The sequence below is a fragment of the Copadichromis virginalis genome, linkage group LG9 (assembly GCF_057382275.1).
Source record: "Copadichromis virginalis isolate Kocher_CV1m ecotype Utaka linkage group LG9, C_Virginalis_male_GT1.1, whole genome shotgun sequence".
Lineage (NCBI taxonomy): Eukaryota > Metazoa > Chordata > Actinopteri > Cichliformes > Cichlidae > Copadichromis > Copadichromis virginalis.
The window spans coordinates 7,483,085-7,506,746 of record NC_140626.1 but is presented as its reverse complement, the minus strand read 5'-3'; the positions used below and the strand labels follow the sequence as shown (position 1 = coordinate 7,506,746).

The 23,662-nt window shown below is 41.6% G+C and overlaps 1 protein-coding gene across 4 annotated transcripts in view; it reads right to left on the bottom strand.

The window, feature by feature from the left end:
- znf438 (zinc finger protein 438) overlaps positions 1 to 9,438 on the bottom strand; it is a 54,753-nt gene extending 45,315 nt beyond the window's left edge. For all 4 annotated transcript variants that reach the window (XM_085467523.1, XM_085467525.1, XM_085467522.1 and 1 more), the window contains exon 1: positions 9,300 to 9,438. The gene's annotated coding sequence lies outside the window, so the exon portion shown is untranslated. The remainder of the gene's footprint in view (positions 1 to 9,299) is intronic.
- Positions 9,439 to 23,662: the final 14,224 nt, after the last annotated feature.

Here is a 23,662-nt window from a genome sequence, read left to right as displayed (position 1 = left end):
CTGTAACACCGGTAACAACACAACAAAGTGTGTTAGCTCTGCTACTCTAGTAGAGTTAAAAATCAGCACTGTGTATGGCATTCAAACTCTTAAACTGTAAGATTAAACTGCCTGCTAGTCCCTAAAGAATGCTTCTTACACAACATTAGTGATAATTTTAAGTGTCATGACTCGGGTCCTGCTTTATTGCGAGATGTGTAGAAAAACAGAACAGGGTTCACACAGAGTGGAGGATTGGGGGGGGTAGTAGGAGCACTATGCCTTGTTTTTGTAGGGGCCAACAAGAACCAGAACAAATGAAACCTACTTGATTCATGCTTATGGATTTATGCCCAAAGTAACCAGTTTAAATGTCATTTATTTCCTCTTAAGACTCAATGAAACTGAGACTTTTTTTAAATAACTTTAAACTTCAAAAATACTCTTGTTCTTCTTTAGCAACCATCAGTATTTGCAAAACATTGCAGCAAAATTAGACCTTTAAAAATACCCTGCTATACACATTTAAAAAACTCCAATACAAAAATAGAGAATGATGAGAAAACCCCATGACTGCACCAACTCATAGCAGGGCTAGGCCACTAAACCACTTCATGATCGTGGCAGAACGCAGCTTCCTTTTCCTAAAACCTTTATATACAAACAGAGAGAACATCCTGCTACACATTTTTAAGAGCTGTTTTCAGTTGGAGGTTAAGCTTGGGGTTAAGGGCTTTGATCAAGGGCACCCCAGTGTGGAGGTATTGCAGAAAAAGGTATATACACTTTCTCACCAGATCTGTAAGAGCTGTAACTGAAACTCGTTATCATAAAGCACCTGATTTGACTTGTGACGCATCACACTGACAAATCTAAAAAGTACCACCCTGTAACTGTTACCGTACAGGGTCGGTACTGAAGTCTACTCTCATCACAGCACTCGGTGGCATTTTTGACCAAAATGGTTTGCTAGAAGTGGAACACAGCCAGGAACTATGCTAATACTCAGAGGGGCAGCCTAATATAATAATATACCTTAGCTGCCTGCAGCCTACAAATCCTGTAACAGTCGGTCATTAGACTTCACATGTAATTTTCATTAACTTTTCTTGGAAACAAGAGTCTAGCAAGACCAACAATTTAGCCGAGAAAGAAATGCTCACCAGACTATTACTGAACCACATCCTCCTTTTTTCCCCCATCCACAATATGGTCGCCTATTCATTATTCAGGCTAGAGATGCACTTTCCTTGTTCTTCAATCCGCCACTCTTGACTTCTTTGGGCAGCACTTAACAGATGCAATGCATATCATCTGCACAGAATTCAGATAAAACTGAAAAAAAAATGGGGGGGAAAGTGGGCTAAATGGGATGAGAAACTTTAAGGTTTTCTTTTCAAAACTCACACAGGAGAGTTCTATCTTTTTAGGAAAAGAGCTGCATGTTAATTCAGTTTTGCAGGGTCTATATTGGGCCCATAATGTAGACGCACCATAACTGAGAAAGTAGGCCAAGCCTTCCAGCAAGTTTCAGCTCAGAAAAACACAATTATTAGCAGCTACACAGTCCGACCTGCGAGCTAATCCATGCAGAATGACGGGCGGAATGTTAGGCTGTATTATCATATCCCTCGTGTAAAATGTCAACAAGTTTTGGGAATGCTCTCAGCTTCTTCTTTGTTACTCTACTACTTAGGCTGTTACTTCAAAGCTTGGAAACAGAATGATGCCTGAGTGCAGAAATCTGGTGTGTGCATGTGTGTGTGTTTGTGCGTTATGGTAACCTGATCTTGGTTATGATTGAGCGGAAATGTTAGACAAGCATCTAAGTTTCCTCTGCCTGCTTCCACCATCCTCATCTAGCCACATGTGAAACCACAGCTTAGCTGCGCGCCGGCTAGAACTAAATGCTCCAGTTGTTGGCGCTCAAACATGTTTACACACTGGATGCTGGGCTTTGCATGCCAGTCCCTTGCTCATATTCTGGGAGCAGGGGGTGGTGGGAGATGTTATCATGTAGCACAATTCTTTTTTTTTTTTTAATCGTTGAACCTTAAAAGTGTGAGACATTTCCCACAGTGAGTTGTGTGATAAAGGAGGTCGTGCGTGCGTGCGTGCATGTAGGAAGACAGAGAGGGTGTTCCTCATGCTGAGTCATCTGTAGGCCAGAGCGCGGCTCTGAGTCGGCGAAAAAAAGAAAAATCTTTAAAAGAAAAATGTGTAGGCTAACCAATTTTCCAAGTGAGCAGAAAGCTGCTCTGTGAAATGAACAATAAAAGTAAATGCAAGTCATTTCCCAGATTTACCAAAGCCACAATCAAAGCTGATTTATGAGTACGTCATTAGCTTTATAAGTGGATATGTCACATAATCTGGCAGCTAGCCTAAATGAAGTGCACACTCAGTTTACGCTGCCGTGCTCAGCTGGAGTGACCTGCACTCATGTCACATGAGACAGTCCTTGCAAGGCAAACATAAAGCAGCCACTTAAAGGCAGAGAGCGCCATTCTGCACATCGCAAAAGGGCCACTTCACTCGAATTAGGTCAAATCAAAACATTTTGCCACTTATCTAGCCATGCAGGTCTGATGTCTATTAGCTCAGATTCTACTGTTCGAGGGGATCCTGGGTGCCCGTGCCATAGCCCTATGATTCTTCTACCGGGGTTAAGCTATGTGGCATCTTACTGATATTTCAGGAAGTCCCACAACAGTTACCCACAGGAAAGATACACAACAGAGCAAACTTTAGGGGAATGTCCTAATTAAATTAGTCTAGCTACGAGATCATATACATTTCTAAATCCTGGTGACTTCCTTTTTGAGTTACTGCATTTACAGAGATTTTCAGAAAACTTGACCTCTGACCTTGAATATGAGGTCACACATAATTGGAATTTTTAATACATACACTACCGGTCAAACGTTTTAGAAAACCCCAGTTTTTCCAGTTATTCATTGCAATTCAAGTCATTCAAGTTTAGTGAATAGTTAAGTTAAACCCTACAACCATAATGGGTGGCTGTGGCTCAGGTGGTAGAGCAGATCAGCTACCCATTGGAAGGTTGGTGGTTCGATCCTTGGCTTCCCCAGTCTGCATGTCAAATATCCTTGGGCAAGATACTAACCCCAAGTTGCCCTCCAATGTGTTCATCAGAGTGTGAACGTAGATTAGTTTGCACTTGTGTGAATGAGGCATGTTGTATAGAGCGCTTTGAGTACTCTGGGAGAGTAGAAAAGCACTATATAAGAATCAGTCCACTTACCATAAACCACCTATCTAAATGTATTTATTTTATTGAGACCTTTCCTCTTTCTTTTCACTTTTCCTTACACTTAATTCTTTGTACAGCATACAAATACTCATTTTCTTATGCAAATATTGGCAGGGTGCTGCCATCACACCTCACTGCTTGGGTTAACAGCGCCTGCAGCTTTGATTGGGGATCCTGACCATTTTGGTGATCAGATAATAGCCTTGTGTTTACAACATCAGAAATCATTGAAATACATTCATTACAATACTGAGTGAGAGTGGAGGAGATCACCAAATGTTCTGTTCAGCTCACAAGAAACCAAAAACTACATTTGCTATAACATGTAATATATCGACTACTGTCTCTATGCTGTCTGTGGCAGCTTTGCTATAAAAACTACTTTCAGTAATGTATCCATTATGTTTAATTAGTCATCTGACTAATTGTCAGGAATTTCTTCTCCAGTAGAAAGCAGTTCCAGAGAAATCTTCAGATTTTCCCATAGAAATAACGGCCAGGGACGCACACAGCAAGGATTTCACAAATATTCAGGTCACTAAGAGTGAAAGGCAGCCAGCTGCTCTGCTGCCTTTAATGCTTCATTTAAGTTCACAATAAATATGCTGCGCTCGTCTCCGTGGGCATTTTTTTTTATTCTAAAGAAGAGAGTAAAGAAAATGGCAAGTGCAGCATATTCATTATTACTTTAAATTAGCTGGAAGTCCAGCAGTGCTTAAATACTTTTTTTTTTATTTTAATTTTTCCTTTTTCAGTTTTTCCTTCCATAAAAGACGTTATTACCCAGGGCCAAAGGAAACACATTAGCACCGTAAATGTTTGATTGTCAGGGTTTATTTAGATAGAATAGAGTATTTATTCTTATGATACAGTCATAAATAACAGGACAATACACATTCTGATGACATTCTGGGGACACGTTTATTCCTTTTAAATAAGGGAGTGATTCATTTAAAATGTTAGCATATTTCTTTCTCCATCAATCCGAGAGAACATTGCATATAGGGCTGCTCGATTATGGCAAAAATGATAATCACGATTATTTTCACTGAAATTGAGATCTCGATTATTTGACGATATTTATTTAACCCTTTAAGACCTACTATAGAACCAAGTCCGCCAGAGCTTATATTATTTTTTTACATGCTGTAGTGCCATTTGTGGGAGCATTTCAAGTTGCTAAATAACTGTTATAGCCCATATTTTAATAATATGTATGCATTAAGTCCATAGTAACTACATTAATTGCAAAAAAGTGCAATAAACTACAAAAAAATTTGAAAATCATTTTTGTTTTTTTTACATATATTTCTATTTGGAGAAATTTAAGAGGTTTATCCCTCAAAACTTTAAATACAAAAAAGTTGCAAAAAATAGTTTACAACAACAGGAAATTTATTTTGAGTGTCTTCATAGTTTTATTTTGGAGATACACCAATTTTTATATACTGCAGGAAAAACGAAAAAACAATCCTATGATGCAAATTTGCAAAGAAAACAGCAGGTGCATCAAAATAAACTATTTCCAGCAGTGCAATTCGAGTTCTAAGCATCCCAGAAACTATTCAGAAAAGTCAAACATGACCAGTAGAGGTTTTTAAGGCCTACAAGTAAAAAACTACAATTTCCGCGAAAATGACGTCACTTCCGGTTTCGGCCAGGAAATGGCAGACATGCGTCATGCGACAGTTATATTATACTGAATATTATACTGCAAATTTGCAAAAAAGCAGCATATGCATCAAAATAAACTATTTCCAGCAGTGCAATATGAGTCCTAAGCATCCCAGAAAAGACACAGAAAGTCATAAAGTCAAAGATAACTTTTAAAAAGACGAGTATAGGCCCTGAGGCCCTGATAGTGAAAAAGACTACATTTCCGCGAAACTGACGTCACTTCCGGTTTCGGGCAGGTAATGGCGGAAATGCACAAGTTCGCGCTGACGTCTATTCCAACGTAGGAAGTGTTATGAACAGCTGATCGGATCGGCAAAGCGTGTTTCTGGAATATTATGTTTTTGTTCCTGCAAGCGCTTTTTATGCAATTTTTGCAAAGCTATATGTGGAAGGAAACCGTGACCTAGGACAAGCTGATGGCATCAGATGTAAGTACAACTCCTCCGGTTTATTGCGCTAGCTTACGCGGTTCAGGTTCCACGGGGATTTAAAAATAGTTACACAAAACGGAGCGTGCTGCTCTGACCGGCTTTAAAGGGTTAACAATGACTTTAAAAAATAATATAAAATAGTGTGCAACACCACTGAAGTTTTTTTTACCTCTTTTCAACCAACGGCAGTCACTCTCCTCTCCAAATAACTTCTGCTTAGTTTTCCGAGCTTCCCTCGGGTCCTCTTAATCAGCGGTCTCCAACCTTTTTTGCGCCACGGACCGGTTTATGCCCGACAATATTTTCACGGACCGGCCTTTAAGGGGTCGCGGATAAATGAGGGAGGGGCTAATAATCGGCTCAGTCATTTTTAATGATCGTTGAAAGCCCAGATCGTAATCGTGATTAAAATTCGATTAATTGAGCAGCCCTAATTGCATATACTATCAGTTTAACAGTGGACTGTCCTCCTAACTTTTGTTGCTGTTAGCTGGCTAGCCCCTGCCAACTGCATGTTTTCGCTGCCATTCCTGTGACCCGTCAGATCTCTTTACTGTGATCAGCTGTGAAGTGGACAATCACACTAACCAGAACCTGCATCTGATGGAGAGCTGATGGCATCGAGTACATCATGTTCAGCAAGGCAGCAGTGTAGGGATGAAAGAGAAAATTCCTCTGTTCATCTTTTTGCCAAAAGCTACTGGATAGTTTGAATATCTGCAGACAACTACCTGCTAAAAAGTATTAATCAATAACTTGGTAGCTCGCGTCTTATATTATACATACACACGTAGACAGGACAGAATTATTAAGTGCTGCAAAACAGAGCAAGGAATTAAACACAGCTTTTCCAAGCATCCTAGTTATATTTTGGATGCTTATATTATTCTACTAGAAATAAAAAAATTTCCACAGCAACAATAACAATAATTATTTGTTTTTTGCCCGTTACAGTTCAAACCTTTCCTGAAGTTTGTATGCTGTGTATAAACTGGAAGCTCACTCTCAGTTTTAACTTGATTTTACAAACTTTGAGCATTACAAAGTTAAATACTCAGCATTGGTCAGTTTTTCAGGGGGGCTAGTATTTTGTCAGGCTAAAAGAGGTGATGATAATGATGACTCCCTCCTGGCTACTCCATGCTTTCATTCACACACTATAAAGCTGCATGGCCTGGATATGACATCCAGGTCCTAGGCTAGGACACTGTTTGTAGAGAGAGAGATTTTTCTGTCAATTCTTCAGCTTTTCTTTTCTTTTTTTGGTTTCATTGTTTTTTCTGTGAGCCAGCCAATCAGAACAGAAACAGAATGCAGGATTTCCAGTGATGACAACAAGCTCAATCACACTGGAGAGGCTGGTGGTAGGAAACTGAGTGGTGGCGGTTACTGTTTGTGAAGCATGTGTTGGAGGAGTTTTGTTATGAGTGTAAGACCTCCACCAAATGCAGAAAGTCATCTTCTGATTTGAGTGGCATGACCTGTTTTCCATCATCAGCACAAATATCGCTGAAACAGCGATTTCTGTGAATAAAGGGTTTTCCAGTGAAAACATTTTTTCTCTGCACTTCTGAATTAGTTCTCACTGGCATCAAATCAAGCAGACCAGCAAGAGGAGAAAAAGAGCTCTTCTCTAAAACGCTGCCAGCCAGGTGCTCTTGAGCAAGGCACTGAACTGAAGTCTCAGACTTTCCCACAGTAAAGATAGAGAGTTACAGCATCTTTATTATGTATAAATAAATAAATACTGGGCTGCTGTAGATGGTGACCATAATATATAGCTGTGTCTAGAAAGAAAGACCAAGAATACTGGCTGGAACATGTATACCACAGCAAGACAGATTTCCAGCTCCAAATAGATGGCTCTGACTGGCGGGGAATTTTCTCCCTCGATCCTCTCCAAAATCCATCATTAAAACATCTTTAAAAGCATTTAATATCCACTTTCCATTTTCTGTGAAAGAACTGAAAAGGGCATCAACAGCAGCCCATCGGCCTGTTTACTGAGATCAGAACTGGAACCAAAAATCTAAAAACCACATAAATGTGTAACAAAGATTTCATTCCACTTCTAGTACATGTCTCATTGTTGTCATACTACAAATTCTCTGACTCTTCCACAGCTCCCATAAGCAGACAGCTGATCTAAAACTGAAGCCTGCCAATCACAGGTCTATTAAAGACGCCAACCCTCCTCCAGCCTTGGATTTCCACTGTGTGAAAATGTCACTAAGCAATGCCAATTAAGTCAAGAACCTTGACTTCCACATCAAACAGCATGCCTGAAAGAAGAAACAAAAAGAAGCCCTCTGTGGCTCTACAAACGAGCAGCGGGAAGGTTTTGCTGACTCAGGAGTGATGGTTCCACTGTGACGCATGGATGCGCAAACCGGGCCGACATTGGAAGAGTGATCAGAGGGAAACCTTACCTGCCATCTCATCACAAAAATCAACATCTGGATAAGCGAGACTGCACTTGGAAACAAGCGCTCTGGACACATGCAGGTAAACTGAGCTCTTCTGGGACTATCACCAGAGGTATGTTTGGAGGGGGGAAAATGAGCAGCATTTGATGAAAAGAACAGCTTGTCAGCTGTTAAGCACAGAGGTAGAAACATTTTTGGGGGTTGGACAGCAGCCACTGGCACTTAAAACAATGCACAGAGAGTGGGGAGAATGGGTTCCCCTAAACACCGTTTCAGAAATACTCAGTATTGCTGATTTCATCTGCTTTTATTCCAAAGCAGGAATACCACCATCTCCTGTGCCACTGCCCAGGATCGCAGAGTTGAACTGCAGGATGACAGACTCAGTGAGCGCCCATGATAACAATCAGATATTTTTCAGAAGATTCATGCAAAATAAGTGTTCACAGAGGGTGAATGCATAATCACATCACATGTGCACATTCCAATCTCCACTACAAATCAGACAGTTCTGTGTCAAGCACTGTACACAGTTTCACATAGAAAAGTGATTAAAAACCGATTAAAACACTCTGAAACAAATGGTGTGCATGTTGCAGATGTTCTTTAGTTCTGATCATCTTTTGGGAACCTCTTGAATAAACACCGCAGCTCTTAATCTGCAAAGGGCCTGAGGTGGAAAATCAAGTACGTCTATTATTATCTACTTTAAAAATCACATATGCTATAATAAAATCACAACTTCTGACAATTAAGAAATGTTTTGGGGGCTGCATCTCATTGCACTGCTCCAAAAGGTCCTATAAATTCTTGGCAGCATGACTTGCAGTGTTCTTTATTTTAGATATTTGACACACATATTTGTATGAATGACAAAATCTCTGCCAGCCACTAAATGTCAGCTGGCATTATACTGCATATCCTGGCTAAACCCCTGACCCATCTGCACAGCCTTAGTTATAACGTCTACAGCAATCAAGACCGATATCCATCAAATTTATACACACTGGGGCTCCAGCTCGATCCTCCACTCACACGTTAAAAGCCCAGGAACTGAGCTGAGGGCAGACGTTGGGTTGCATTCAAAACAATATGAATCAGCCTAGTATCTGCTTCCACATGTCTCGGGTCTGCTTTGTGTCAGTGTACACATCTCACTGCAGGGAATCCTATCCTGGTGACGTATTTGTGCACAGCACAGCTGCAGGGTTAGCCGCAGGCCTGCTCTGCATTAGCTACACACAGCCTGTATGACATCGTAGTTACATTTCCTCTACCCACCGTGTGATGCATGAGTACTTTTACACCAAATTCCACACTTTCTGGAGACTGTTATTTCAGTTTGAAGCCGCTATCCACACTATAAATCAACACCAGAGCCAGGGATTGTTCCCGCTGCAAGTACAAGGCACCCTGACAACATTGCAAAGCGAGCCGTTTTCGGCCTTGTTTTTCCCCCCTGTAAGCTACGGGTCGGGTGCAAATGTTGAATAACCTTTAAACGTGTCTCACCTGGATCCCCAGTTATGTGGCGGATGTGCCCTCAAACTACAGGGTGGCTCATTTTTCTTAAAAACCTGGCAAAAGCGTCGATCCTCAAAACTGTTTCTCTACAGCCATTTTGAGCCAAACCATCCGCTTGATCCGGCGAGGGGTGATGAATGTGTGCGACTTATCAAACGCTTACGTTTCTCGACGTTCCCACACTTCAACTATATTTTAAAAGTTAAATAACAAACAATTATTCCACTCTGCAACTGGCAGTGTCAGTCTGAGTGAAAAGGGAAGAACATAATACAGTCGCTCATTTATTTTATCACCCCGTTTAGGCATAAATAGTACGGCCCGTTAAATACTGGGGACCTACTTTCCTCTGTTCTGTCAAAGCAGCCAATGAGTAGCCGTGTAATAACCTGTAGCAGCGCAGCACAGCACTGAAGCTGTCAGACAGCTCAGACACATCAAACATAAGAGCGGGCTGGTGGGGGTCACTGCAGGACACGGTAACAGACGCATAACGGTGTTTCAAAACTTTAGAAGAAAGCACGTAACCACACATACAACTACTGTACGTGTGCAGTATGCAACAGGGTATTTTATTTAAGGCTGCAGTGACACAAGGGACCCCATTCCTTTGGAGGGGCCTCAGTCTTGCCTTGTAGGAAGTGTGTGCATATACCTTCTTACACATATTTTTGTTTAACTGAGTTTTTACTTATTAGTATTAGTAGTATATAAAGGTAGCATCTAAAACAACTATAATTCTGCATCAAAAAAATCACAGTAAAGATTGGGATGTCTCAAACACTGATGAAAAATAATCATTCACTGTTTTATTTTAATTTTATTTTGAAATTACTTAATTCACTTCGGTTTCCTACAGATTTTCTGTTGCATCTGAGTGTCTTTTCAATCAGTTAAATTCCATATGTAATGCAGTGCAAAAGTCTTGAGCCACATGTTTTTGTTTTCTTTGTATTTTACCAGGAAAGCACTAAATAGGTGGAGTGATTTTTTTTGAAACAGCACAAATTTAAACGGTAACACAAAACAAAAAGCAAAAACAGTTTGTATAATTCTAGCAAGCTTGAAAGTGGATACGTGGCTTGACCACCTCTTTTACTTTATCAACACAGCCAATTCATCTGTTTATTCCTTGATAATTTTGCACTTATGACGATTGCTTTAAACTGTTCTTTTTCCAGGGTGGAATGATTGTACAGCATACATGTTTAATGACTTTTATAAACAAAAATTGAGTTCACCAATTTGAATTTATTTTTGATTTAATATAATATATATATTTTAAGTGGTGCTGAAGCTTATACGATATCCTATTAACTTCTTGTTATTGATCATAAATGACTATAATCGGTAGTTTCACTTACACAGCGCAAAAAAAGTATTAGTCACTCATCAGAATGACTAATACTCAGAACAATGGGGAAGTCCAAGGAACTCAAGGAGGGTGTCTTGGGGCTATTTCTAAACAAATGCAAATTCCAAGATCCTTGGTTTAAACAATTGTAACTAAGTACAAGTTATGTAAACCTGGTAATTTGTTAGGATCAAGAGGATCCCACGCCGTTTGATGGAAATGACACCCTGAAAATGAAAGTCAAAAAATGATGCAGCAAGCTAGTCCATTTAGCTGAAATTTCATTGGAGCAACTCAAAATGATACTCAGTAGTTTGCATGACCCCTATATGCTAGTATTCCTGCACCTAATAAGATTATGGATGGTGTCCTGGGGGATCTCCTCCTAGATCTGGACCAGGGTCTCACTGAGCTCCTGGACAGTCTAAGGTTCAACCTGGTGGTGCTGGATAGACCACAACATAATGTCCCACAGATGTTCCATTGGATTTAGGTCAGGCGAGCATGGGGGCCATTTAATGGTGTCAATTCCTTTATCCTCCAGGAACTGCCTGCATACTCTCACCGTATGAGGCCGGACATTGTCGTGCACCAGGAGAAACCCAGGACTACTTGCACAAGCGCAGGGTCTGACAATGGGTCCAAGAATCTCATCCTGATACTTAATGGCAGTCAGGGTGCCATTGCCTAGCCTGTAGAGGTCTGCATGTGCCTCCATTCCTGACCCACCACCAATCTGGTCGAGCTGAACAATGTTAGAGGCAGCATAACGTTCTCTACAACTTCTCCAGACCCTTCTACATCTGTCACATGTGCTCAGGGTGAACCTGCTCTCATCTGTGAAAAGCACAGGGCGCCAGTGGTGGAACCGCCAATTCTGGTATTCTATGGAAAATGTCTGTTGGGCTCCATGGTGCCAGGGAGTGAGCACAAGGCCCACTAAAGGACGTTGGGCCTCAGGTCACCCTCATGAAGTCTGTTTCTAGTTGTTTGGTCAGAGATTGTGACCTGCTGAAGGTCATTTTGTAGCTCTGGCAGTGCTCATAATGTTCCTCTTTATACAATTGAGCAGATACTGGTCCTGCTGATGGGTTAAGGACCCTCTCCAGCTCAGTGAATAACTGTCCGTCTCCTGGAATCTCCTCCATGTTCTTGAGAGTGTGGGAGACACAGCAAACCTCACGGCAATGACACATATTGATGTACTATCCTGGTTGAGTTGGACTACCTGTGTAACCTCTGTAGGGTCCAGGTTTCCTTCATGCTACCAGTAGTGACACTGACCCTCGCTGAGCATAAAACTAGTAAAAACACAGTCATAAGGAGTGGCCTCCACCTTAAAACCCTTCCTGTGTTGGGGTAAGCTCATTGTTGCTTCTCTAATGCAGCTGTTGTTAATTTCATTATAACACCAAAGCAGCTGAACCTGATCAACAACCCCCTCCGCTACTTAACTGATCACATCAATATCCCACAAGTTTAACTTACTTGATGCTGTCCTCTGATTAAAACGTCTTCCTTTAATTATTATTATTATTTGAATAGTGTAGATAGACTGAGTTCTTAGTGTAGTGTTCTCTATATAAATGTATTTGATCCTTCAATAATAGAGGACAGGATAACAAGTACACTCAGAGCAGTTAGTCTTAATGATAGCAATACTTCTGCATTATCTAGTTCGTGTTTGTTGATGCTTCGGGCTCCTTTAAGAATTCTAATGAAGTCCATATTAATTGCTGCATTACATTACTGGATGAGTCAGTTATGACACTTATGCATAACCGAAAACATACACATTCAGACATACATGTAAATTGATGCGCACACGGACACACAAACACACACACACACTGCCTTTCTGCTGGTGTTTCACACTGCATTCTTGGTGCAATGAAGCATGCTGTTGTTAGTTTTGCAATTTGAGTCACCTGGGGCTACACATGTCCCATTCTGCTAACCGCTGTCAAAGGCCGCAGTGTATAGTCTGTGGCAGGTGGCGATGCTGTCTGCTTGTGCATGCTTGTGTGTGTGGATGACAGACAGAAAAAGAAGCATTCGGTTACATGTTACTTCAGATTTCTCCATCTTTTTTTCTTTCTTTTTTGTGTGTCTCTGTTCTTCTCCTGCACACACATGCATGCTCAGACACACACAGCTTTGAGAACAAAGGCATGTAATCAGGAACTTCAGTACAGGTGTTGTCACTGCTGCTTTTACTGAAAGCCTCTGTTTCATGCTGATAGTGCTCGGCGAGTGATATCAATATTTCTCATCTCCCAAAACAGGATATGAAAGAGAGCTGCCTTTTTCGATGAAACACAAAGGTACCACTCTCGAGCATTTGTGTCTCATAACTGTAACGCTTGATGAAATCATCAGGTATCACTGTGAAACGTATGATTAAACATCCAAAATTACATTCTGTGGCTGCATCTTTCCCTCTGGGCTGTGCATAGGAGCTGCTGAAGCTTTTATTTTTAACAACACATAGAGGTCTTAACTATGGAAAAAAGTTGTTGTGGCATCCCTACTTTGTGATCAATACAAGGATCTTTAGCTCAGGGCCAAATAGAATTAAGAATTGCTTTAGGATAATGACAGTATCGACCAGCGCTCAGCAAAGCGTTTCAAGTCATGGCAGGTTAATTCCCTTCTATGAAGGTGTATGGGGAGCCAGTCAGAGGCAGGTTTGGTGGTCAAAGTAATCCTCTCTAGTGTGGTGCTGCTGCTTTGGGTCTATGCGCAGCCACTACCCCCGCTAAAAACCACTGCAAAATGATTTATGACATATTCTTTGGAAGCTGAGACCTTTCAGAACCTCTGTGCCATCACAAAAGTGAAGAAATTCTGGCAAACTCTGACATAGACCGCACTAGTAAAATTTAACCACTGCAAGGTTATGGAATAATTTATCCTCTTCTTTGGCATGCGCGCACATACCTGCGAAACCAAAAGTCCTGAGGCGACTCATGGATGGCATGTCATGAATTACAGGTCAGAGTGAGTTATAGCCGGATCCGCCTACAAAACATTAAGGCTGACATTGTAATATAACATAATAACACAATTGCAGATGAGAAAAAATGGTTCGGCAACATTCGTAGGAAAGAATGAGCTCTTTACGTGAGCTTAAAGAACCGAGTACAAGAACTCAACCTAAGAAAAAAGAGCAGTATAAGGCCTCCCTCTCCTTTTCCAGCTGATATATTTTTCAGCGAGGTACTCTGAGCATTCCTTGTTGCATATTCCCTCTATGAATAAAAGTATTTTACCTTGCTCATTATGTGAGACGTTGAGGTGTTTTGATGTTTGGAGATGAAAATGCTTTGAGATGAAATATTCATTTTTTTTTTAGTTGGCTTAATTATGTATGTGTCCACTGTCAAGTTGGAAACTGCTGCTCCTATGAGGGATGTTTCAAGCGTACCTTTTTGCCATTGGCACAGAATACATTACCTCCTTATTACAGGGACTGCCTGGCATACACTCATATGCAACCTTATGGAAATATTAAATGAAGAGGCTGCACACCTCAATGGACACACTGAATAAGCATGAGCATCTCTCGGTCGTGACTCATAATGCGAAGATTGGGCTGATTGTTGCTTTTGGCTCACCTATTGCGTCATCCATTGTTTTACCAAGGCTTACAGTGAAAAAGTAAACCTGAGCTCCTTGGTCCTTTATTTCAATTAACCCTTTCCGTTCAATAAATAATGACTTCTGTGTTTTAACTCATAAACCAGTGGTGGTGGTGGTGCCTTAGGTGCAATATGGTTGCATTGAAGTCACATCCAATTGCGTGTGGCCAAGCTAGGGGGAATTTCCCAAGAAGCCACATCAAAAGGAACAGGCCAGCTTTTGAGGAAATGCTCAAAATGGAAAGTAGATGAGAAGATCAATACCACACTTATGTCAGTACAGTGAAGCTATATTTAGTAGCCTCTTAGCTTAGCACAAACATTTGAAAAAGGTGAAACCATCTCAAGCCATAACCCATGCAAATATAAGAATGTAGAGTTGGCAGAGTTTATCAGACAAGTCTTCAATTATTGAGATGCAGATGTGCTGATGGGCAGATTTTGTTTCCCTGGAGATAGCATCGCTGTTTTCCTGTAATGTTATGCTAAACCCCATGCTAGTGCTAAACTCTAGCTTATGTTAGCTGCACTATCACGGCATTTAGCTATTGAACAACGAATATTATAAGAGAGATTACTATTTTCAGCTCTTCGTTTTTGTTCTGGGAGTCATGTATAGTAGTTTTGCATGAGCTGTTGGTAAAAAAAAAAAGTATATATATTAAGTTGACCCTTTCGCAGCCTCCAAACCCTAGAATGGTAACATCAGGTGATTTTCACCCACGCAATTGCAAACACATTCCCAGTTCTATCATTTTTTATTAGAAACTTTAGAACTATTAGAAACTGTTTCACTAATTTTAGAACCTTTTCATGATATCTTTTTTCGTGTTATTAAAATAAACAAACAGAAAACTTCAATTTGCCATGTAGTGTTGCACTTAAATATATTTTGATGGAAAGTATGTTTTATCTTATATTAAATATATTATGTTGACTAAAATAAACCCAAGATTAAGGATAGTGTAAGAAAAATGCACATTAGTAGCCCATACTGTGCTGCAGACACAGACAACTGGAGACATCATGGCGTAAGCATTCCTGTTAGGCTTCTTAGGAGTTGGCTAATAGACTGTTTCTCAAATGATTTGTATGTTTCTGTAATCTTTCATCCAGCAATATGTGCAAACAAATATTTTTTTGATTAAATGTATCACACAGATACATTTGCTGTAATGGTTCAGTGTTATGCTCCATTGATTTCTTTACATTTTAGAGAAATCCAATGTGCCGGCTCAGATTTGGGTTTATAATATCACAAATTTAGTTTAGTGAACTTAGTAACTTTTAATTTTAAACAGAGTTTACAGGTCTCCTGTATCTGGCAGCTCGGTATTCAACATTCTTTATCCAGTATGTCCAAACCATTTCATCCTTACCTCTCCAACTTTGTCTCCAAACTGCTCAACCTGATCTTCTGATATGCATCAACTCCATCCTGAATGCTTTGCAACATTCTTCCTTCTTTGACTTCCACCATTTAATCCTGGCCTCTGCCTTCACTTGCTTCTTCATATTCTTGATTTCCAAACACAGACTAGAGACAAACATCTAATGTTACATCTACCTGCACCATGATAGAATAGTTTGAATCTACCTCAGATGCTCCTGGCCTCACCTCCCTTCCACACGGTCACCTACATACACAATAAATCTACCTTCCTTCTCTCCAACATATCAGCCAGATCGCTCCATTTACCAGTCACAGTCCCTCCATTTTTTGTCCCTAATTTCACCTCCACATTCCCTTCCTTTCTTTCTCCTTCACTGTCTCCTCACTCCTTCCCTGTCTCCTGCTCCCTTGTCTTCAACCAAAGTAGTTGCCACTGTTGTTAAACGAGGCCCGACCACTCCTCTGTGGAAATCTCATTCTTTACGATCCACATGCATGATTTTATGCCAGATGCACTTCCTTCCAGGCTTGGGACCAAAACTGGGAGTAGACAGCCTTGGCCCCCCCATGGCTGGTTTGTGGGTGTCCTTGCATTTGTGGCTATTTAAAGTTTCCAACAGCCTAACTTCTGCCTGGCTTTGTTGCTCCTCTCCCTTCCAAAGCACTGAAGTCAAGACTCTTTGGCTCCTTTCAAAGCTGTAAACCATGAAAATGAAACACTAGTCTATCTGACTTTCAGTTTTGTCCAGATGTCGCTTTGAGTACAGATGTGTAATGTTCTCCACGTGTTTCTAATATGGAGTTTCACTGCACACTTGGCTTACACCTTCGGGGTGAATACTCAAGAGGTGATTGAGGTGAAGAGATTGGTTCAACTACATGAATCTACTGTATATAAATTGCCACTCTTGTCAGTACACCTTAAAGGACCAGTAAGCTAAATTAGCGATTTGGTATTAAGTTCTACACGTGGTATCGTCATATAATCTTCCCCTGCAAAAAACACACAGTTTATTTAGGCCAACAACATGAGCATTACACTATATTCTAAACAGTATACTGTCCTTTCAAGTACTGCCAGCAAAGGCTTACAATAAATCAGTGTTTAACCAAATCTTGCAATGCGTCATTGATAATTTCCATAACTACAAGAATCCTACTGTATTTCTTAAAACCTTTCCCCATCAAAAACAGCACCCACTGCTGAGTGAGTTTCCTCGTCCTCAACACCCCATTACGACACGAAACGCGCTCTATCTCTGTACATGTTTATTTCCAAAGCCTTGCTGGTTGTTATGTTATTATTACAGTCATTTCCTGTGCTGGAATTTCATTTTGGGGCTCCCCTTTTGCTCTTAAAACTTACTAGCAGCCCGTCACCCTTTCAGCACCTCTGGCTGGCTCTTGTAAAGGTGTGGGTGGCCGTGCTTGGACCCTGAAGTGGTCGCACGGACGCTGAGCTGTGAAATTACATTAAGCCGCCAGGCTAAGGCCCATGGCAATCCTCCCTTAATGAAAACTGTTTCGCAGCGCAGGCTGCTCGGAGCACCGGAGACAATCTGTTTGACAAGCGGGGTTTAATATGGAGAGGTTGAGTAAAGGGACACCATAGTAATTGCTGGCATTTTGGATGTTCATTTATAGTGCTCCGCCGCTATTCATGTGCACAGAAAAATGTTCTGATGTTCTGTGAGTGTGTGTGGGAAAGGAGTAGGTGTGCGGTATTCATATTCATCCAGTGAAAACATCAGTGGCCTATCACAGATTGAAACATAAGCACATACACAAACATAAACCACCCACGCGCTATTTACTCATAGAGCCTCACCATTGTACCTGTAACTGCATACTCGCAGATGTGTTTCCTTGTAATGGAACTGTGACATATAGATTCATATCATCAGTTGGGGGAATGACGTGTAGAAGTGGGTATTAAAAGGTCACACAATCAGCGAAAAGTACACCGTTATATTATGGGAGCCACCGCATTTAATTTTAGTAACATGAAGAGGAAAATTAGGAGAAAATGTTCTAAATAAAAACATTTGCTAAAAGAGATGTTCGCCTTTTTGCTAACAGAAGTGGTTGAAATGAAAAGCTTTTGACATGACGTACAATTTGCACCTAATTTTAAACTACCAAACCATGCAGAGTGGAGCAGCATTACTTGTTTTGTGTGTAGATTACCAAAAAGATAAAGGTAAACAAACTTCAGGGACAGCAGCATGAAGGAGATGAGACTCGGAGCCAAATGACTCATTTGCAGCTTTCACTTCAGCTCAGACGTTGAGAGGACACTAAACTAAGTTTAACGATAAGTTATAAGTTATCCTATTACTATTACATTTTACAGCTGTTTTTTTTTTTCTACAGCGGGACATCCCCCCAAAACAACTGCAGAGTCATAATGATCATTTTAAACATTATATCATACACCGATCAGGCGTAACATTATGAGCCCTGACAGATGAAGTCAGTAACACTGATTTTCTCTTCATCATGGCACCTGTTAGTGGGTGGGATTGATTAGGTAGCATTTTGTCCTCAGAACGAGAAATAGAGTTTGACACAGGCCAAATTGTGATGGTTAGATGACTGGATCACAGCATCTCTGAAACTGCATCTTTGTGGGTTGTTAGAATAAAGGAGTTAGAATAAAATGAACATCAGTTTGTTATGTATCGGGCTGGAAAGCCGCAAACCAGTCAGGGTCCCTATGATGATCTCTGTACACTCCTGAAAGCACTAGCAGTGGACATGTCAGCATCAGAACTGGACCACGGAGCAATTCAATTCAATTCTATTCAATTCAATTCAGTTATATTTATACAGCGCTAAATCACAACAATAGTCGCCTCAAGGCGATTTATATTGTAAGGTACACCCTACAATAATACATACAGAGAAAAACCCAACAATGCTATGACCCCTATGAGCAAGCACTTTGGCGAAAGTGGGAAGGAAAAACTCCCCTTTAACAGGAAGAAACCTCCAGCAGAACCAGGCTCAGGGAGGGGCGGGGCCATCTGCTGCGACTGGTTGGGGTGAGAGAAGGAAGACAGGATGAAAGACAGTGGCAGCAGTGTGATGCTTTTGGGCAATGTTCTCCTGGGAAGCCCTGGGTCCTGCCATCAATGTGGATGCTCTTTTGACACCTACCTAAGCATTGTTGCAGACCATGTACACCGTTTCATGGAAACAGTACTCCCTGATGGCTATGGCCTGTTTCAGCAGGATAATTCACCTTGACACAAATCAAAAATGGTTTGGGAATAGTTGAAGGAGCACAAAAGAATGAGCATGAGATGTTGGCTTGGCCCCCGAATTCGCCAGATAGGCAGGTGTTCATATTGTTACGCCAGATTATTGCAGGTCTGCAAAGCGCTGTGGGGCACCTGTGGTTCACTTTGGAGGTGCAAACATAGAGAGACTGAGTAGAAAGAAGTTCCAGTGTAATAAAATTCCATAATGTCTCCAGCTTTCAGTTACCTCTACTCTAACAGACATGTTCTGAAAGCTTGGCCACATAAAATAGAAATTACCACCAGTGATAGATCAAGTAGACATGAATGGAAAAAATTAGAAAAACTGGCAAACCAAATTTATCTTTGCCGTATCACCCAGTTAATAACATCTTCTTTTCACTGCAGTGCACCTCATTTCACATTTGTTCCTTCACCACAGATTGCCTTTGAACTGTGAGAGAAGATGCCTTCAAAAAAATAACACCTTGATGGACCAAGTTTGACATCTTCCCAGAGAACTCAAACGCCGTTCCAGCCGCAAGGACAAATGAACAGTAAAATGCAACGGGAGTTCCAATAAATACAGTATAAATTTAAACTGGGCTTTCCACAGTGTGGCTGTCTCCTCTTGACAGTCACAGGAGGAGGGGGAAGACTGAAGCAAGCATGTCTGGAGCAAGGAGGTGTGCATTCATGTGTGTGCACGTGCACATGCGGGGATAAGTTCACACACACGTCTTCCTAGCCAAAACAAGTATATTTCTTGGCCTGGTGTCTAGACAGGCAGCGTTACTTTTACCCATGGGTCAAAAGCTCTCTGCCCCGTGGCCACCCACCCCTGTGTAATCATGGGAGCAAAGGGAGTTTGTGTCTGTGAGGGGTCTTAACTCCTGCTGCATGCTAATCCTGCGTGAGTTATTATCTAATGGTGATACTTGAGAAAGAAAGAAAATACAATAAAGGGACTTTTTATTGCTCACACTTCCCTCCAGTTGTGTCTCAGGTAAAAAGGTGCACGTATTAATTTAACGAGAAACAAAAACCTGCTTATTAGCCATGATGAGAGCTACTCGACCTCTGAAAACACGTGTATGATGTTATTTGTGGCTCTGAAAGGAAAGCTGAGATGTGTCTCACATGAACTCTGGAGAGTATCAGGAGTTGTCCGCTCTCACATGTAGCAGGCAACAGGAGAAGACTTCCAAACGCTGGAAATATATGTGCTATTCACACACGGATGGAATCGGACAATATGCAGACTTTGTATGGCATCGAGGGTCGGGACGATTTTTAGCACAGGGAGGAATGCAAAGAAATGGAAATAAAGTAGCTGCGACCAGAAGGGTGTACTATGAAGCAACACTAATGGGTTAGCGAGCTACATTGTGCTTAAAGTCAGACCTAGCACTCTCTTTTAGCCTGTCTAATATCGTAATATTAGTCAGTATGCCTGATAAGCATGATCAGATTATAATTCTAAGGTTCTAATTCTTTTTTATTTAGAAAATCCTGTAGGTGCATAAATGCAACTTTTGAAGCCTTACCTTACTAATAACGCTGAACAAAGCTCAGCTGTAAAGTCACATGGTCACCGGAGTTTGGAAATGCCATATCTATAGATAACAATGAGTTTGAGGTGTTGACTTGGCATCCAAAATTCTCCAGATCAGACCAACACAGCAGAATACACAGACCCATCATCGGAGGACCGAGCAGTGAGTGTGATAATATGAGGCTACATAAGAGGAAAAGTTGTTGGGCACATGACATTTATAGATGGCCTGTAGTTATACCTAAATACAGACTGACAAGCTGCTTCCCAGTCTCCTGAAGTCTGGCAGAAAAGGAACATTTCAGTGTGATAATGGTCCAAACCAACACTGCCAAAATCACACAAGTTTTTTTAGAGATGATGAAAACTAGGACCAAGTCACTTGGCTTAAATCCAAGAAGAAAACCTTCAGGGTAGCAGAGTAGAGCAACACAACCCTTTCAGCAAAGAACAGCAGGGAAATGGCTTTCTAAAGATGGAGTCTGACATCAGAAATAAAAGTGACACGCAACTCAAATGACATTTAGGTGACATTGCACTGCGTACTGACATTTATTTTACACAGATTAAACAGCCTTTTGTAGTCTGTCAGAGCTGCTTTTAGCCACTATATACACTGGTGTGTTCAATCTTTATCAGTTCACCACTATTAACTGCCTGCTATTTATAGTTGTAGTGTGTAGTTTTTGTCACAGCAGACAAATGCATTTAGTTTGGCACCTAGGATCCAGCTCATCATTCAGGTGGATGCTGGGCTGGTGGATCTTCTGCAGCTCCTTAAAGAGCTGCAGAAGATCCACCATATACCGTGTTTGGTATATGCTGTGATGAGAGTTTGGCAAAAAATCCTCTTTATCAAAGTACATTTTCAGACTGGAGCTGTATATCAGTATTCACAGGGTAAGCACTCATGACAGTAGAAAGTAGGTGGAGAAAGTGTAATCAGATTCTTTGGGGGGTCTGACAGCTGTTCTTGCTCCGTCCTCCTCACCTTTCTCTCAACTCAAACATCTGAGGCGTGGCTCACTCCAGCAAGCATGTCAGCTACTTCCTGTCTTGAGGGGGGAACAAAATAAAAAAAAAAATCCATGGAAGGAGACGGAAGCGAGCTGAGAATACTGTGCCCGAGATTGACATCTAGCCCTCAAAACACTGCATTGTTGTCTCTGAGAGCCTGACAGCTTGCATTGAGCCGCTGCTGAATACTTCAGCCCATATTTGTTTTAGGAGTTTTCCCCACGGGGGCCGACTTGACCTCAGAAGAGAGACATGAGAAAATTCTCAGGCTCTGTTGATTCACGACGAGCCAGATTGTTAAAAGCAGCAGCTTTTATAAATCAACAAACTCTGCTCACTCGTGCAGTGCTTACTCACGAGGATGTGTGGCACTGAAATGGATCTTTTCTCATCTCCACAGTATCGCTTTGCACTGAAGGCTCAACCTCAGGACTTTTAAACTGTGTGTATATGTGTGCGTGTCTGTCAGCCCTGGCTGTAGCTGAGCAGAATGGCTGTGATAGTGTTTTGTTGGGGGGGGTCTGAAAGGGGGAGGGGGGACCTCACATTTAGGCTGGCGTCTCTTGGGAGAGATTAAGCAGTTTAGTCTCTGCTGCGTCTCTCTCTCTATCACTGCCTCCAGCCGGTCCCCTGTATTCGGAGCGAGGCAGGCTGCGCATTTTCTGTCGTCCTTTTGTTTTGTTTTTGTTTGTGGCAGTTTCTGTTCCTCTCTTTCGCTCTCATTTCCTCTGCTCCTTCTCTTGCTTGTTCTCCTTCCCTCTATTCTGCCTGCTCGTGACACTCTTTCGCTTTCCTTCAGACTCTTTCTCTATTTTATAACCTCCCCCCCTCCCCTTTTATGTTTTTCACCCTTTCGACCTCTGGACATCCAGCTGATTCTCTTAGCTGACAGCCCAGATGGCACACACACACACACACACACACACCAAACCACCCCCAAAACACAAACTGAATACTGTCAGCCCCTCACTCACCGATAGGCTGCTTCAGCTGGGCCATCCTGCCGAGCTGATCCCCCTTGTCCTGTGTGGAGTACTGTGGAGTTCAACCACTACTCACATTAATCTCCTAAACGATCCTGGACCTAAGAGGATCAATACTCATTTTCAGGGAGCAGCATGATCCCTTAATGTAGTGGAGGATGGCTGCTTATCCCTCCCGCCCCCCCCTTCATTCACCCCCTCCCCTCCTCTATTTTAATTCCCCATTGGATGAGCAAGAGTCAGCCTTTCATTTCATTTCATGGGCCACTTTATTTAAGGCAAGATCGTGCTTTTATTGCTGTTGTCATTTCTCAGGTGACTGGCACCTGTATGTCCTGGTCATAGAGGGGATAAAAACGGCCTCCATCTTCATTAGGGTTTCACTCTGAGGAGCTTGTTTTTATGACATTCGATCTGTCTCTTGTAATAGACTCTCTTCCCTCCCCAACATTCATCCCAATCACGGTGGGGTCACACAGGGTGCCTATGTATAACTGAGAGCGTGCGTTTCCCATTTGCGTGAATTCGCTGCAGTGCAAACTTTGCAGAGGTTTGCAAGAGCAAATAAATCGCTCTGGTTTTACTCCACTTACTTTGAAACACATCAGAGGCGTCTTCGGTCTATTTCGTATTAGCGGTCCTCGTGTAATTGTTATTCTTTGTTTTCCACAGACGTTGAGAGAAAGAAAAAAATGACTTCATGCTATAATAGCGGCGTGATCCAAGGAAAATGGGAAAGATCTGACTTTCCACTGGATAACAAGCATCCTATTTTTCCAGACTCTGTGTGCAGCTCCGACCGCACGCTTAGCTTAGTGTCTCATCATTGATCTTTGCTGATGCAGACTGTTTCTGGGGCCTTTTTCATCAGGAGAGGTAGCCACAGTGCAATGAAAGGCAGGCTGCCTATTGGTGGAAGAGGCCACCTAGAGCAAGTTTGTAGGTGTTGTTTATGCTAAAGCTATTACTCTGCGTCTGGGCAGCCTGCCCCGAGAGCTGGACCGCTCTGCTGCTACTGAATTATTCACCTCAGAGGTCTGCCATCCCGTGTATACAAGCTGTCACATGTAGCTGAGTGATAAGCTGATTGTCCTGCAATGTGGGGTTTGTTACTCTGTGTGTGTAAATACTGTACGGGCAGATTTATATGTTGAAATGTTGTGTGT